The sequence below is a fragment of the Muntiacus reevesi genome, chromosome 9 (assembly GCF_963930625.1).
Source record: "Muntiacus reevesi chromosome 9, mMunRee1.1, whole genome shotgun sequence".
NCBI classification, from domain to species: domain Eukaryota; kingdom Metazoa; phylum Chordata; class Mammalia; order Artiodactyla; family Cervidae; genus Muntiacus; species Muntiacus reevesi.
Genome location: NC_089257.1, coordinates 71,813,472 through 71,832,035, shown reverse-complemented (window position 1 = coordinate 71,832,035; position 18,564 = coordinate 71,813,472). Strand labels below are relative to the sequence as shown.

General features: G+C 38.0%; 1 pseudogene; it reads right to left on the bottom strand.

The window, feature by feature from the left end:
• Positions 1 to 12,824: 12,824 nt before the first annotated feature.
• On the bottom strand, positions 12,825 to 18,308 carry LOC136175965 (heterogeneous nuclear ribonucleoprotein A1-like; annotated as a pseudogene).
• Between the last annotated feature and the right edge of the window lie 256 nt (positions 18,309 to 18,564).

Here is an 18,564-nt window from a genome sequence, read left to right as displayed (position 1 = left end):
TTTCTCTCTAAGCTGCTTGGACCAGTGTTCCTCTTGGTGGACCTGTTTCTGAGTGGTTCTGCTTTTAGCAAGTCAGCTAGGCCAATTTATCCTTTTCTCCTCATGTAGGAAAGGGAATATCTTCCTAACAATGCTTCTTTGGGAATTATCATGAGCAAACTGATTCATTCAGTTCATTTGTTCATTCATTCCATTGTTCAACAAATATTTATTGGATACCTGCTCTTGGGGTCACACAAGAGATAAGAAGGTGAGTGAAATGCAGTCCCTACTCTAAGAAAGTTCAGGGTTTATTGAAATAGGGAGATATTTCTACAGGCCTCAGCAGAATAATGAAGGCTGCTTGCAAGCAAAACAAACAAACAAAAAACCTACTAACCCCTTTTGCTATATAGCCTTTTCCTGCTCACTTTAAAAAAAAAAAAAAAACAGTTGCCAACACAGCTGCTGGTAGAGTGGAAAATGCTTTTGGAATTCTTAAATCAAGTAATTCTTCAACTGTCCCAGTCTTTGAGAATGCATTGACTCACTACTGTGAAGTCCCCTTCCTTTAGCTTTATATTAAATATATATATATATATATATATATGTATATCAACATGAAGGAAAAATTCATGAAGTTTGAGTTAGCTCCAATTCCAGGACTTAAATACAAAGTCAGGAAGTATTGATTTCTGGACAAAACTCTCCATAAGGTTATCATGATGAATTCCTTAATCCTATTACATATTTGACACTATTTTTGGTGGCTTGGCCTTATTTTGTCTAAAGACTAAGATCTTTTCTGGTTGATCTCAGTTAAAATGATTCCTTTCTGGCTTATCCAGAGAGCTTTTTATTGGAGGCTTGACAAAAATGGTAAATATCAGGATGGCATCTAGTGAAATACCATGAACAAATTCTTCTCTGAAATTCTTTGACCATGGACTATCTCTCCTAAAAGTGTGATGACACAGACAAAATCAGACATAGAATGCACCTTACAAATGTCATTTGGCAAGTGCACCGTCAGACAGGCATGAAAAGGACAAAAGGTTTTTGAGAAATTTTTCTAGAATAAGTAGACAATCTTCAGAGGAAATAATAAATATAATGCACATTGCAGACTTGGGAGTCTGTTCTTGCCTTGCTTCCCTCGTCAGCACTGGAGTGGATTGTCTGTGTGAAGGTACAGCCTGGCTTCAAGTCAGTTTGGCCTTCCTCTTGATTGAATTCCCTAACAGGTGTAATGAATTCCTTGGCCCTTGTCGTCAAATTATTCTGATTATGGTATCCTTTCACTTTCATCTTCAGGACTAGCTTTCCCCTGGCTCTAGAGCCAATTATTTTCATCAGTTTCAGGAAGTATAGGATTCCTAAGCTCTGCATCACTGGTCTTGCTCTAGCTCTGTTCTGACCTTGTGTTGCAGGTCTAATAGCTGTGTTCTCCCTTTGTTCTAAATGCCCAAACATTTGTGTTAAACACCGATTTTGGTAATTGGATCCCTACCTTAGTTTAGTATCTTGACCCAGACAGATTCCTCTAGGGCTAGACTTCTCCCTTATATTGGATCAGAGTCTGTGTTCTGAATGTTAATTCCCATATGAAATACAAAACCAGACCCCTGTCCATGGGCATTGCTTGTCTCAGCAACAACTACCTGCAGCCCTTAGCTAGTACCACTAAAGTATCTACCCAGTACACTATATTTTGGGTCAGACGTCTCTACTTAGCCTTCCTTAAGACTCCATCTGTCCACTTCTTTCACAATCACAGTGCCTCTCATTCATCAGGATGTGCAGGCAAGGAGATGGCAATCACAACAGTGTGAAAGTGCTGTGTAGGGGAAATGTTGGGTGTGTTGTGTGTTGGGGCATTTAGCGAAAAACTGACATGAGCGTTGGGTATGACAGAAGACATCCTGAAGGAAGTGACATTTAAACTGACGCAAGAAGATTAAGCCAGACAACAGGCACAAGATGAGAGAAGGGGTAAAGAGAGATTACATCAAGAAGAAAAACTAGATCAAAGACTGGGGGATGAGAGAGAGAGCATGCACTTTTGAAGCTGCTTGAAAACAAGCTTGAGAAGATGAGAAATGAGAGAGAAGCTGGTTGGAGCCCAGATCATACAAGTAAGTCTGATCACTACACATAAGCAATGGGAAAGTCTTGTGCGTTTTGAGATAGGGAAGTGACATGCCATGTGGGGATGTAGACTCCTATCCTGCCCCTGATCTGGTTCAATCTGTTTGCAACCAAAAACAGGATTTTGACAGCCAGTTATATAAATAACTATTGAAGGTTTTGCCAAAATAGACCAGAAAAGATTTATTTATATCATTCAGATACAGTCTCATCTTGATAGTTGATATGGATGTTTCCTTTAAGAATGAATCTCCCTCACTTGATGACTGCAAGCAACTTCAGGTGCTGATAACTTTGTTATCCTTTTTAACACTTGTGAAATGTAATTTTAAATAATTCACAAAAGGCATCTTATTGTAATAAATGAAGCCAAATTATTTTCCAGATGCTCTCCTCAGAAAGAAAACATTGAAATCTGATTGAAGTATAATTTAGATTATGTTTCACAAGGCTTTATAATAAGTATTTCCAATAACTGGAAAAAAAGACTCTTCCTGTTCATAGTCTTCCAGTCAGTCTTATGTTTATTTTTAAAATTGAAAGACAGGGCAAGTGAACCCAGTCACATATTCTATAAATGCATAATATAATTTTATTACTTTATTTTAAGATTTTTATTCTATTTATTTAAAAATTTTTTAAAAAATTTGTATGACTTTGTCCCACTTCAACCTCCTGCAACTACCAGTCTGTTTTCCATATCTATGAACTTGGCTTGTTTGTTTATAAGTTGTTTTTGTTTTTTAAATTCTTTATATAAGAGAGATCATATTGTATTTGTCTTTCTCTGACTTTTTTCACTTAGCATAATGCCTTCAAGGTCCATTCAGGTTGTCACAAAAGGAAATTTTTCATTCTTTTTTATGGCTGAGTAATATTCATGTGTATATATATCACATCTTCTTTATCCATTCATCCATTAGTGAACACTTAAGTTATTTCCATGTCTTGGCTATTGTATTAATACTGCAATGCATATATCTTTTCAAATTAGGGTTCTGGTTTTCCTTGAAAAATTACCCAGAAATGGAATTGTGTATCATATATTTCTATTTTTAATATTTTAAAGAACCTTCATACATTTTCCATAGTGACTACACTAATTTACATTCCTACTAACAATGTACAAGTGTTCATTTTTCTCTACATCCTTGCCAACACTTATTATTTATTGTCTATAACAGCCTTTCTAACAGGTGTGAAGTGATATGATTTTAATTTGCATTTCCCTAATGATCAGTGATGTTGAGCACCTTTAGTGTTTTAATTTGTTTTTCTCTGATTAGTAATTATGTTGAGCACATTTTCACATGCTTTGTGGCCATCTGTATGTCCTCTTTGGAGAGATGTCTGGTTAGATTCTCTGCCCAGTTTTAATCGGATTTTTTTTTTTTTTTTGCTAGTGAGTTGTATGAGCTCTCTATATATTTTGGATATTAACTCCCTATCAGATATATGATTTGCAAATATTTTTTCCATTCAGTAGCCTGTCTTTTCATTTTGTTAATAGTTGCCTTTGCTGTACAGAAGCTTTTTAGTTTGATGTAGTCCCAGCTGTTTAGTTTTAGTTTTGTTGCTTTTTCTTTTGGTGTCAGGTTCAAGAAATCATCTGCAAAACCTACATCAAGGAGCTTACCGCCCATGTTTTCTTTTAGTGGTTGTATGGCTTCAGTTTCTTACATTCAAGCCTTTCATTCATGTTGAGTTCATTCTTGGGCATGGTATAAGATAGTAGTATAGTTTCATTCTTTTGAATGTGACTGTCCAATTTTTCACGTATTGCTGAAGCCTGGCATCACTGACTTGATGGACATGGGTTTGAGTAAACTCCAGGAGTTGGTGATGGACAGGGAGGCCTGGCGTGCTGTGATTCATGGGGTTGCAAAGAGTCTGAACAGAACTGAACTGAACTGCCCAATTTTTCAAACACTATTTTTTGAAGAGACTGCCTTTTTTCCATTCTATATTCTTGGCTCATTTGTTATAAATTATTTGACCACAGATTTATTTCAAGACTCTTTCTTCTGTTCCATTTATCTATGTGTGCTTTTATGCCAATACCATACTGCTTTAATTACTGTAGCTTTATAATACAGTTCAAAATCAGGATGTGTGATACTTCCCAGGTTTGTTCTTTCTCAAGATCGCTTTGGAATTAATTAATAAAAAATTTCAGAAAATCTAACTTCTAGGTAGCTTATGAAGGTGACAGAAATATTTATTTCTCTTTCTGGAGAAAAATCAACTAAAACATTAGAACCAACTCTTAGTAAGAAAGAGTTAATATAACAAATCAATAAGATACTTCAGTCTGCAGTATTATAAATACAATTTTTTTTCATTTTTCTATTCTTTACTTAGAGCTACAGTGAATGAGTGAGGCATAACCTGTTTCATTCTTCTTAAACAGAAATGAGGAATATGTTTTCTATTCTAAGTCTTTGTCCTACTGTTAATCTTTACCCACTCCCACAATCATACATATATGTGCAAGTGCTTGCACATATGCAATGAACTAGATGTTAGACAGATGACAATTTGTTTCTTTGTTGCAGTTGTTGTCATTGTTTTAATTAAGTAGAAACTTAAACAATTTAATTTATCTTTAAAATTTTTTAAATGACTCAGTTCAGTTCAGTCATTCAGTCATGTCCGACTCTGCGACCCCATGAACCACAGGATGCCAGGCCTCCCTGTGCATCACCAACTCCAGGAGTCCACCCAAACCCATGTCAGTGATGCCATCCAACCATCTCATCCTCTGTCATCCCCTTCTCCTCCTGCCCTCAATCTTTCCCAGCATCAGGTCTTTTCAAATGAGTCAATTCTTCACATCAGATGGCCAAAGTATTGGAGTTTCAGCTTCAACATCAGTCCTACCAATGAACACCCAAGACTGATCTCCTTTTTGATGGACTGGTTGGATCTCCTTGCAAGGGACTCTCAAGGGTCTTCTCCAACACCACAGTTCAAAACCATCAATTTTTTTGGTGCTCAGCTTTCATTATAGTCCAACTCTCACATCTGTACATGACCACTGGAAAAACCTTTGTTGACAAAGTAATGTTTCTGCTTTTTAATATGCTGTCTAGGTTGGTCATAACTTTCCTTCCAAGGAGTAAGCATCTTTTAATTTCATGGCTGCAGTCACCATCTGCAGTGATTTTGGAACCCAGAAAAACAAAGTCAGCCACTGTTTCCTCATCTACTTGTCATGAAGTGATGGGACCGGATGCCATGATCTTAGTTTTCTGAATGTTGAGCTTTAAGCCAACTTTTTCACTCTCTTCTTTCACTTTCATCAAGAGGCTCTTTAGTTCTTCTTCACTTTCTGCCGTAAGGGTGGTGTCATCTGCATATCTGAGGTTATTGATATTTCTCCTGGCAATCTTGATTCCAGCTTGTGCTTCTTCCACCCAGCATTTCTCATGATGTACTCTGCATATAAGTTAAATAAGCAGGGTGACAATATACAGCCTTGATGTACTCCTTTTCCTATTTGGAACCAGTCTGTTGTTCCATGTCCAGTTCTAACTGTTGCTTCCTGACCTGCATACAGGTTTCTCAAGAGGCAGGTCAGGTGGTCTAGTATTCCCACCTCTTGAAGAATTTTCCAGTTTATTGTGATCCACACAGTCAAAGTCTTTGGCATAGTCAATAAAATGACTCAAGAACTATAAAATATACAATATGTAAGAAACTATACCATTCTAGTAATACAGAAAATATTTTTATTTCTGTGTAACAGAAAATGCATTTATATATATTCTGTCTATATCTTTATGCATATATCTATCTATATGCAAAGAGATACTATTTAGGGAAAGTGAATATATGACAGAAGGACACCACAAAGGGAAATCCACAGAGGCAAGTATATGATGAAAAACAGAAGTAGAAATACAGAAATCTACAGAGGCAGAGACACTCTGAAAGCTTTGACAGATCTTCCTATTCATCATATTTAAGAGCATTAGTACAGGTGAGTGCCTCCTAATAATCAGCTTTCAGTCCTCCAACAACTTCACAATTTGGAAATCATCCTTTTTCCAGGACAAAAGTAATTCATTTGCACACATTTGATATATACATCTTGATGTGTTTGGGCAAATGCATACACCCATGATACCATCACCACAACCAACCTACATATCCATCATCTCTAAAATTTTCCTTGTGTTCTTGTGTATGTATGTGTATATGTTAAGAATACTTAAGGTGATTTCTATCCTGTAACATAAAATGCACAATACCACAATGTTAACAATAATATTAGGTTGCACAGCAGTTCTTTATAACTTATTCATCTTGCATAGTTCAGTTCAGTTCAGTCGCTCAGTCATGTCTGACTCTTTGCAACACCATGGACTCTAGCACTCCAGGCCTCCCGGTCTATCACCAACTCCCGGAGTTTACTCAAACTCATGTCCATTGAGTCAGTGATGCCGTAACTTAATCTCTAAAACTCATTGAAAGAGTCCTCATTTCTGCCAAACCCCACCACAGTCCCTGGCAACCATCATTCTATTCTCTGCTTCAATAACTTTGAGTATTTTAGATACCTCATATAATAAGTGGAATTTTGACATAATTGTCTTTCTGTGACTAGCTTATTTCATTTGTCATAATGTTCTCTAGCCTCATCCATTTATTGAAAATGGCAGAATTTCCTTCTTCTTTAAGCCTGAATAATATTCCATTATATTTACATATCACATCAAAAATAATCATTTCTCCTTTCAAGTTTGTACTTGTATGTGTTTATTCAAATTATATTCGTACAGATTTGTACTTGTCCTACATAAGAATTAAAATTAATTTGAGGCTGAAATCAACTATAGAAGTTAAAAGTGTGCTAAGCCTGTTGTCTAGGGCTCTTGGATACCCAGTACTTCCCGTACTCCACTGGGTGCTGTTGTTGCCTTTGCTATTGTTCTGATAGCCACTTCCTATGTTTTCTGGGTAGGCACCCTCGCTATGGGGCTACATCTAAGGCTGATGTGAATAATCTGGCCTCTTTATGCTTTCGCCTCTTCAGAATCTTGCTTAATATTATTCCCTCTGTGGCTGCAATAAACATAACAAAGAGATATGGTGTCCTCAGTACTCACCATGTGCTTGGTCTGTGGTAGGCCACAAACAAATGTTTTAGGAATGCTAAATAAATTAGAAGCTGTACTTTTTGTTCCCACTAAAACACTAACAAATCAAGCAGTGCACAAAAATCCCAGGGATTTGCATTTCAAATCCTATTAGTCTTTAATGTTTCCAACTGAAGCTCCCTATATCATCCTATGTTGATAAACTCTTGAGATCAGCTCGGATTTTGGATTTTTTTTAGTCTCAGGTATTTTTAAGACCTAATTTAATTATTCAGGAATGCACTTTATTCTCCAAATATTTTTTTTATCTCATTTCCATGTTAAAACTGGAATGCTTGGTCGTTTCCCCTTAAAAAACAGTTTCATACTATAATTTGTGTGTATTTTGGAATGTGAACTTTTCCATGAGAATATGCAAATATGTGCCCTGAGTCATTTACATGAACATGAGACACTGGAAGATAAAATGAATGCATTTGTGTCTCAGGAATCTTGCTATAACCCCATATATACTACTAGCCATAAGTTGTATTTTCAAATTTTAGTGCAACTCTTTTTGGCAAGAGATTTCATTTAAGTCTTTCTTTTTTCCCTCTGAAAGCTTTTCTGATATAAGATTTAAGATTAAGGTGAATCAGTGGCCTTCACTGCTTTTTATTTTCTTCCCAACCATGAGCATCCACACAGGAGATTAAGAGGTGAACTTGAAGAAGCCAGCCTACAGCCTTTCCATTCTTCTCACTTCCCCTGCTTTTCTCTTCCTTTGCCCTCGTTTAGCTTTTGAGGTGAAAGTAGGCTATGAGAAAGGACAGTGGATTGTTCCTCGATAAAGGAGAGCCAAGTGACAATACAGCCCATAAGACAATGATGCTGTCCTCTATTTTTGCTACAGTCAAATTGCTTTTCAAGATTATTGTGTCATAAAAATGCATGGCTTTTTAGAAACTATGCTTGATTATATAACCCAATCCTCATTCCAACCCTGAAAGCCAGATATAGGGCAAACAACTATCTAGTTTTTCTTGCTTTTCTGCTTCATCCCATAAAATAAGAACTATTGACCTCTCAGAATTCTCAGAAGAGTGAGAAAATAGCTTTTTTTTTTTTTCCCCCCTATCTCTCACTGCTTTCTCTCTATGGGAGAAAAGTGCTCTAATTTGTGATATGACTAGAGCCTGGAGTCTAATGGTCTGGGTTTTCCATTGTACTGAGTTTATGTGTTTATAGCTTAACACACAAAAGTGGTCCCAGAACATTGGGCTTTTAACTTCTCTCTGGCTTGCTCTTTGGACTCTGTGTGCTCAATAACTGGTTCTCCTTGCTCCTGGCTCACTTACTGTCCTCACAGCAGCCCAAAGTCTCACTTCAGATGTTCATAAAATCTAGACTTTTTGTCCACTTAGAAACCAGTGAAAGTTTTTATTATCTCCATGTTCAGGTATGGAAAATGTCTCAGAGAGGTTAATAGCTGTCCGAAGCCATACAGTTAGTGGATGGAATAATTAAAGTTTGAACCCCATGTACCTGGCTCTAAGAACATACTTTTTTATTCTTACCGTCCCATAACACATGCCCTATAGTTCTTGGACCAGTACTAAGGCTGGGAAGCACCAAAAATCACTTTTGTGATTTCACAGGGTCAACTTGGTTTTATACCTAAGTGTGGTGCTCATAGAGAAAGCAGTGGCCAGGATACCCAAGTTCTATTTCTGCCTTCCCTCTATGCCTGACTCTCGAGAAACCTAGGATATCATTCATATCTGGCAGCTTGTCATATAACTATCCCAGAAGTATCAGAGAATTTAGCCTTGTGAGGATCTTTCTGAACTGTGCTGGTTTTCCATCCAAACCTCCTGCCCAACACCTGCTCTGTAAGGGTCACTCTTTAACTAGGTACATAAATGAGAAAATCCAAACCATCTATGGCCTTACATAAAAAAGCATATTTCACTTTTTAAAATGGTATAGAGATTGGACAGTTTAAGGCAAGTATACTCACTTCATTCCAGGGTCTTCAGGACCCAAGCACTTCCTATCTTTCTTGTCTACCATCACTCCCATGTCTTTTATGCATTCAGATTGGCTGCTGGAGTCCCAGCTATCATACCCATATCCAGGAAAGAAGAAAGGATGGAAAGCAATGGAGTTTTCCTAGATACTCTACCAGTAACTTCTGTTAATATCCCACTGACATCAAGCTACCAGGCAAATGCTTCTTTTTAGCTGGACATTCTATAACCCAGAAAGAAAACCAGCATGTTATTAGAAGGGAAGAAAGACGAAACGGACATTGGGTAGGCAACTTGCAGTTTTACCATATCTGCAAACACATCCACCTCCCCAGCACACACAAGGCTGTCATGTTGTACAGCTCCAAGTGTCATTCACACTGTATTCTGTGAGCACAGAAGTTTAATATTAGCTGCACTCACCTGGCTCAGGTACTTTTCTGAATGAGTTTATTTAAATGACACTTTTATACATTCAACATCAGAATTAGTTAAGAATTACTGATCTTGAGCTTTGGAAGAATTTTTATAAAATGTCTAATTTAAATTTTAAATACACAGATGAAACCAGTATTGATTATCTTCAGATAGGACTTCAATATGTTTCTGTATTTCCTGCCTTTAGTCAAGAAAATTGGAAGAGACAGAATTCTGTGTCTCAGAAATTTTCCCAGCCCCTCATGGAAAGCAAGGGAGGCTAAAGTCTCTCCTCCTGTTGTCTTACTAAATTTTTGTTCTTTAATCATTTATATGTATCTATTTACATATGTATCACACACTTTTATTACACATGCATTAGTAAAACCATGGAGAAGATAGGACATATCTTAAAGTCACAGTTCTTTGAAGGCCAACAACCATACTGACCAACAAAGCTCCCTCTAAAATAGAATTATTTTTTCAGAGAGGCAAGAACCCTCTCCTCTGGTTATAAGGCTTAAATTATTTTAAAAAAATTCTTGTGATGCTTGTTGCCATGGGGCTTAAGGACAATCAGCCAAAGAGAAGGGAGTTGATGAAGGAGATGAGGAAGACAGAGAATGTCCTGAAGGGATACAAGTCCCTGGAGTTCTTTCCTATCCTTCCAGGATAGGAATCCATATTTTCCTCAAGTCAGATATAGGAAGAGCTTTCTGTCATGGAAAGGTGGTTATGCAACTCTAACCAGGTTTATAAAATCTCAGGTGTGATATATAATGGAGTGTCAGCAGGGACTGAGGGTATTTCCACTCTCCTGGGAGAATATGTTTTCAACTCCAAGCATAGCCATGAGAATTATAACCAAACCTGAAATCTCATTCATTCTTAAGACTAAGGAGTTTCTTCAGCCTGCAGCAGTAACACCACATCTCTGAATGGGTGCATACACTTTGCCCCAGCGTCATATTAAGAACCAACAAAAGTCACAGATTAACTGGATCTCCTTCATAAAAACACAGCAAGTTGCAGCATCTTCCCTCACTGATGCTATTTTCACTAAAATGTTGCATTGTGTTATGGCTTGTGCTTCATTCCTCTATAGTTTCCTTTTTACCTCACAACCAACTACTAATGAGTAATAAAATAAGCAAAGGTAGGCAACAGGAAAGAGACGCAGGGAAGTAAATGACAAGATAACCGAAAATAATATGGACTTTCCCTGAATAATCCAAAGCTGCTGATTCGCAAAACTATGATGTATCCCAAACAGTCCTTTGCTTTTTAAAGGCTGCAAACTCTACAGTAATTACCTAATCAGTAAGCATGACCCCTGCATTGAGGAGACCTGCAATTTACAGGCAGAGAAATGAGAAATAGAGTCAGTGAAGAAATTCCTTTATTAAGAAATCCTTGCATGTTACTGGATTTTATAACTTACAGTGAACTTTCACATTCATTGTCTTATCTTCCAGGAATTATTCCATATATTATCTTCCAAGAATACTATAAGATAGTTGGAAGAGCATGTTTATTCACTTCCAGTGGATGGGAAAGCTCAGACTCAGAGAGGTCTGTCCTATGTTCAGACCAAGATTACACTCGTGGAGTGAGTTAGAGGTGGGACTTCACAAACCAGCATCTGCATTCCTACTTTAGAAGTCTTTTTTACTAAATGGCCCTATAGACCACTCCATTTTCCCCTTGAACATTAGTTAACCCAAGGCTTTCATAAAATATTTGCAACACGAAATAAAATGCATACAAATCACTCAAAACCAATATCCTGGGGACTGAATGTTGAAAATATTTTAGCATGCATTTTTCCCTCACATTTTTATTGCATAACTAATAACAGTAATTATTAGCATAAGAGAATGCTAGGCACTTCTTATGTTCTTTATATAAATCTATTTAATCATCATCATCATCATAATAAACCTCTGAAGAAGGTATTGTTATTGTTGTTATTAGCCTTATTTTAGAAATAAAGAAACTGAGGAACAGAAGTGATAGAAAACTTACTCATTGATACATTGCTACTGTTTGCGATTTGAGCTTATGCTCTTACTTACAATAATATATAAATACTTCCCACAACAACACACATGTACATACTCACAATATACATATATAAATACATAAATTTTAGATCATGTTCTATAATTTTTTCAAAGCTTCCTTTTGCATTTATCTATATTTATTGCATATTTTCACATTATTAGCATACAATAAATTGTGTATATGTATAGATTTTAGATTTATTGTAGTATCTTGGACTTGTCTTATTAATAAATATTTAATTTGCTTCTACTTTTTCATTATAATAAAAGTGAACATTCTTAAACATAGCCCCCTGTATCCAGCTGAATATTTTTTTAAGATAAATGCTTAGCCCCTGATTAAAGTTTGATGCATTTCCATCCATTAATTTTTTAAAGAGGGTATTAAATCTTTTATTGAGTACACATTATAATGGATGATACCCAAGCTTCATTCCCATCTATAACTTTATCTGGTACCATAATTCAATTTAGATATGTTTCATAGGATGTGCCAACAATCATTAATAACCAAAAAAAAAAAAAAAAACTCCATGACTTTGCATGGGTGACCCTTTTAATGGTGAACTCCAAGTCACAACACAGTAACTGTCAGTTCAGCTACACAAATGTTCTGAAGACAATAGCTTCTCCACCAAAGCTGGTTGTAAATAAACTTCAAATGGAACTTGGCATCACCCTGAAGGAATTCTAACATTACACTGTTGGGGTAGTTTACCAAAATGGTTTCAGAGTAGACTAATTTTATACAGCACACTTAAAAAAAATAAAGACATTTATTCAGCATCATGATCAGACTATTACATTTAATAATCAACAGCATGGGTGCAAAAAAAAAAAAAAAAAACCCGACATTAAAACCTTTTGTTGGAATGCTTTACACTTTCCACAGAACAGAAACTAAAATAACCTGTTATAAAATTAGTCACAAGTACAGCCCTCGAGTTTTTGCCCAAACACATGAGTGTTGTCTAAAACATGTCTTCTTTGTAGCAGCTAGGTCCTGCTACCACTGTTGGCTGAGTTCACAAATCTGTTGTAACCTGTAGCTTCCCTGTGACTTCTCTGACCCTCCTCTCCTGCTAAGCTTTCTTTCCTAGCAGTAATTAAAACCTTCAGCCACTTCCATAACTACTGCTGCTGCTGGAACCATCATAACCACTTTGGTTTTGTGGTTTGGCAAAGTATTGGCCTTCACCACCGTAGGGGCCAGAACTTCTGCCTCCAAAGTTCTCTCCTTTCATGGGTCCAAAATTGGAAGACTGATTGCTATAATTGCCAAAATCATTGTAGCTTCCGCCACCTCCAAACTTGTTCCCATCATTACCAAATTCATCATAACCACCCCCACTACCACCATATCCGCCACCACCATGGCTGCCACCAAAGCCATCTCGACCACTTAAGTTTCCTCCACGACCAAAGTTGTCATTCCCACCGAAAACGCCTCCACGACCGCCATCAAAGTTTCCAGAACCACTTCAACCTCTCTGGCTGGATGAAGCACTAGCCATCTCTTGCTTAGACAGGGCTTTTCTCACTTCACAGTTGTGGCCATTCACAGTGTGGTATTTTCTGAATAACAGTCTTGTATATGGAGGTTTTAAAAGCAAAGGTTTTAAAAGCAAAGGCTCTCGTTTTGCCACAGCCTAAGTCAATCATGATTTCAATCACTTCAATTTTCCTATACTCTTCAAAATAATCTCTCAGGTGATGTTCTTCATGTCTTCTTTAATGCCACCAATAAAAATCTTTTTCACAGTTAAGTGGGCACCAGGTCTTTGGGAATCTTCTCTTGAGACAGGCCTCTTTGGTTCCACAACTCTTCCGTCCACCTTGTGTGGCTTTGCATTCATGGCTGTATTCACCTGCTCCACCGCGGCGTATGTGAAAAACCCGAAGCCTCTGGAGCACTTGGTGTTTGGATCCCTCATTACCTCACAGTCTGTGAGTATTCTCCATTCCTCAAAATGACTCCTCAAACTCTCACCAGTTGTTTCAAAGCTCAATCCTCCGATGAAGAGCTTCCACAACTGTTCAGGCTCTTTGGGAAACTCTGACTTAGACACGACAGCAGTGGATAAGGGCGAAAGACTTCAACAATGCTTTCCTGGCTGCCTCCATGAGCAGAAAAGCACCTTCCAATAATTTTTATTTGTGTATGTACATGGTTGAGATCAAACTGTACCTCAAATTTTTTATCCTACTTTTTAACTTAGCAACATTTTATAATAATCATTTTTCCATTTTATTTAAAAATTGTATGTGTTAATACAACAAAAGCTAAACAATAAAAAGACAGTAAAGGAACCAATGAAACATGAAAAGAAGGTGTCTATGACAGTGACTTGCTCCCAGATTTGCTCCCTCAAATTTGTTCTCTATGCCACAGCTACAGTTTTCTCTGTAGCTATCATGTTAGCTATCACGTTAAAACTATCATGATATCCTTTTGCTTACAATTCCCAGTAGCTCCTGCTTCCTATAGACATTATCCTAGTTCCTCTGCAGGGCACACCACATTCCATATGAGCCAGCTATACTTCAGGCTTGGAGGCCTTGAAGAAACCTTTAAGGCTCCCTCCCACACTGTTTCCCAAACCGTAGTTGTTTTTGTATTTGTTTTTTCTTAATTGAGGTTTAATTGAAATATAGCATTATATTATTTCCATGTATACAAAGTAGTGATAGAATATTTTTATATATTTCAAAATGATAACCACAATAAGTCTAATTAACATTCAACACTGCATACAGTTTAAAAGGGCTTCCCTGATGGCTCAGCTGGTAAAGAATCCGCCTGCAATATCAGGAGACCTAGGTTCCATTCCTTGGTTGGGAAGAGCTTCTGGAGAAGAAAAAGGCTACCCACTCTAATATTCTGGCCTGGAGAATCTCACGGACTGCATAGTCCTTGGGTCACAAAGAGTCGGACGCAACTGAGCAACTTTCACTTTCACTTTCTATAGTTTACAAACAGTTGATGTGTGTGTGATGAGGGCTTTTAAGATCTACTCTGTTAGAAACTTTCGAATATTCAATACAATATTGTTCACCATGGTCACCATGCTATACATTACCTCCTCATGACTTATTTTATAACTGAACATTTGTACCTTTTGACATCATTTGCCATTTTACTCACCCCTATCCCACCCCATACTTCACCTCCCCACCTTAGGCAACTGACAATCTCTTCTCTGTATCTATGAGCTTGCTTTTATAATTCTAATTCCACATGTAAGTGAGAATATGTGCTATCTCTTTCTGACTTATTTCACTTAGCATTATGCCCTCAAGTTTCATCCTCACAAATGGCAAGATTTCATTCTTTTTTATATTGAAATAGTATTTAAGCATAAAATAAATAAAACACCCATACCCTAGTTTTTGATAGTCCTTTTTCCTGGAATGTTATCTCTTTCCTTTCCCCCCAAATTAACCTGTTAAAGAATCAACAATTTAATTCTTTAAGCCTCTACTCAGAAATTGTTTCCTCCAGGAAGAATTTTTCCCTGGACTCTACCAGACTCTGAGCTGGATATCTGATCCCCATCTGTGGCATTACATGACACCCTGGAACAAGAAAAAAATTGGGGGAATAAATGCATTCAGGGACAAGGCCAGCCTAGACATTACATTTGAATATTCTCCAGCCTTGCTTTATGGAATCTAATTCAACTCTGGGGTGATCTTGTGGAATTCCTTAGGAATCTCAGATCAGAATTTCCCTGGATCATGAGAGATCCCAGGGAGAGGGCAGCTTCTGACAGTCTCTCTTTTTCCATCTCTCCCAATAGTCTGCCAGGTTTCCTGCTACAGAAGTCAGTCTGTGTCTTAGAAGAGTTTTCACAAAGTTTTCTTTTTTTTTTTTTTCTCGCATGGTGCTGCGTTCACCAATAGTTCTCTTTAGCTTCTGGCTTAGATTCATAAGAAAAATTCCCTGCATGTTAATACTACTTTTATTAGTTTTCTATTCCTTAGTATGAATGAGGGTCTGAAGGAAGGATTCAATGAAGGAAGAGAAAAGAGAATATCCTGAAATTTGCCTAAGTCCTTCCTTGACTACATCTCACCCTGAGAGTTGCAACCACCAACCCCAAGGGAGTGAGCCTGGGGGACCTGGGCCTGAAAACCCATCAGGACTTCTACTAGGCCATAACAGCAATCCCTACATGTTTGCTTTCACTTTCTGCTAAAGAAACTAGACAACACCCACTGGGGCCTGATGTGGCTGTCTAAGCCCCATTCCTCCTCATTTAGAGATCATGCAGGGACTATTTTTGCACCCCACTCTGATATCTGGACATCTCCAAATGCAGTTTGAAAAATTATTGTTGCCTGAGGGCTTGTTGCCTGTGGAGGATGCAGCAGCTAAAATCGTAAGGAGTGTATCTGCCTTTCTATGACTCCTTTGTAGCTATGTTAAGTCACTTATTCAAGCAATCTCTGACTCTTTATGAATGGGACAGAGTCTATCTATAGCTATTGTTTACCTTAATGTCTCATTCAAAATCAAGGTGGCCTGTTGCAGACATTACCTCCAGTTCATTTAATGCAGATTTTTTGGGGGGGGAAGTGGTTAGGAGAATCTCTTCATGAGACAGCTTACTGAAACCAGCATCCAAAATAGCTTAGCTCTCTAAGCAGATATCATACCATTAACAGAAGGAGCTGGGACCAGAGGCCAGGCTGGGAATTAAGGTCGCTGAGGTGATATTCTGCTTTCTTATACAAGCTGTGATAATTTGAATAAAGTCATTTCACCAGTGAGTTTCAGTTTCTTCCTAAATTAGAAAAATGGTACCTCCTTCCTTCTTCCAGGGACTGATGGAGAGCAGCTGACAAATGTCCCCAAGGCTTTGGAGTTATTGTAGTTGCTTTTTCTAGCAGCATCTCTTTCTCAGTAAAGGTTCTCAGAGGCTCAGTGTGGCTCAGGTAAAAATTGCCTTTCATCTATTTCTTCCTTTCTTTCCAGATAATCTGTGGCTAAAATTAGCAATGCTTAGTTCAGTAAAAAATATTGTTACAGCGGCAACCATGGAAACGGTGTTTGAGCAGCTTCCCCTTCAGGGAGCTGACTTTTGTGGGATATGCCTTCTTGCTGATTAAATGAAACAACTCACTGCTTTTGAAGCTGAGGTCTGAAATTAGTTAAGAGTGCAGGCAAATCTTCCAAAAGAACCATCCTCCACATTTCTCCTTTCTTTCCATTAAGGAAAGAAAAAAGTAATCTCAAATTAGGTGTCAGATTTTGCTTTCAATAGAGTATAGGAAGATTAATCTGTTGACCCATCATCCTACATTTGAGTTGTCTTTTCACAGAAATAGTGGCTAATGCTATTAATGCTGATGCCTTTCTCATACATCTTCTTATAGTTTACCAAAAATGCTTTCCTGTGCGCTGCCACTGAAGTCTTGTGATCAGTGGAGAAGACAGAGAGAGCATAATGAGGAAACTCCTGATCAGACAAGGAAAGAGGCTCAGCCTTTCTAGCCCACATAGCTAGTAATTAGAGGAGATGAGATGAAAATTCTCTCACCTCTGATTGCCCTGTTCTTTTACATTCCCTGGCCGATCTCCTTGTGCCTGAGGTAGTGAACTCAAGCGACCAAGGTCAGACTTATATCCAGTTGAGTCTGCATTTGGTAAACTTTCAGCTTTGCCTTTCTCAACTTTCCTGATTAGCAGGGTCTCCCCTGCTTCAGAGAGCAGAGCCCTCCTGATGCTCCCTGGGAAGGAGTCTGCATTTGAATTCCACTTTCTGATCTGTCTGCCTTCCCTCCAAAGGACCCTTCCTCTGGGTCCTTATTTTCCTACAGCTTCCACCATTTTAATTCATCTGTTTTCATGCCCTTCTTTATGATTTCTGTTCTCCTGGAAACTTCTTCTCTGAAAAGCTTATTCTTCTAAATGTGTTTATGTGTTTATAATGAATTAATGAGTGCCAGGACAGGGACACTTTTTTTTTTTTTTTTCTCATTTATTTTTATTAGTTGGAGGCTAATTACTTTATAATATTGTAGTGGTTTTTGCCATACATTGACATGAATCAGCCATGGATTTACATGTGTTCCCCATCCTGATTCCCCCTCTCACCTCCCTCCCCATCCCATCCCTCTGGGTCTTCCCAGTGCACCAGCCCTGACAGACTCTAATTACTTTGGTTCTAATAAAAGGCTCTTTCACATAACTTTGGCCAACCCAGGAAAGATCAAGAGCCAGGCTCCAAAGTCTTCCCCTGTGGCCACAGTGGAGATTGAAGGAAGGGTGATGATTTTAGGGAGAAGGAGAATAATAAACTATTACTGTGGGAAATTTTTACTTTTTGCCTTTTGGTAGAGCATCCTTAGGAAATTGTAGTTCACATTATTTGAAGGATTTAAGCCTTTGCAGTCACTATGAATTATCATGTAGGTTTCTGCCCCATCTCCATTCTACTTCTTCCCCAATCCTAAATGCTCCAGTAGTTACCCAAGAAGCTCAGGCCGGAGCAGGGTTCCTGATCACTACACTCATTGAAGTCAGACATAGCTGGCTCCTTCTCTACCCCCGGGTGCCAAACCAGAGATTCATCACTGATTCTCATCCCACAATCCACATGGCACTTTATGAGGTGGGGACAGGGACGAACTCATCACAGTGTGGTTTCCTTAGCCCAGCAAGCATCCAACCCTGCACACTAAGTTTTGTTTCCACTCTTTGTAAGAGAGAAAATGACGATTATTTGCTTATTTGCTGAGCTTTCAAACTGTGTCCTTATCAAACGCTCCCATGGCAGCAGAGGGTTCTTTGTCCTCAGCAAATTTGGAGAACAGATGGATTGTGGAAGTCCTCTCAGGTAT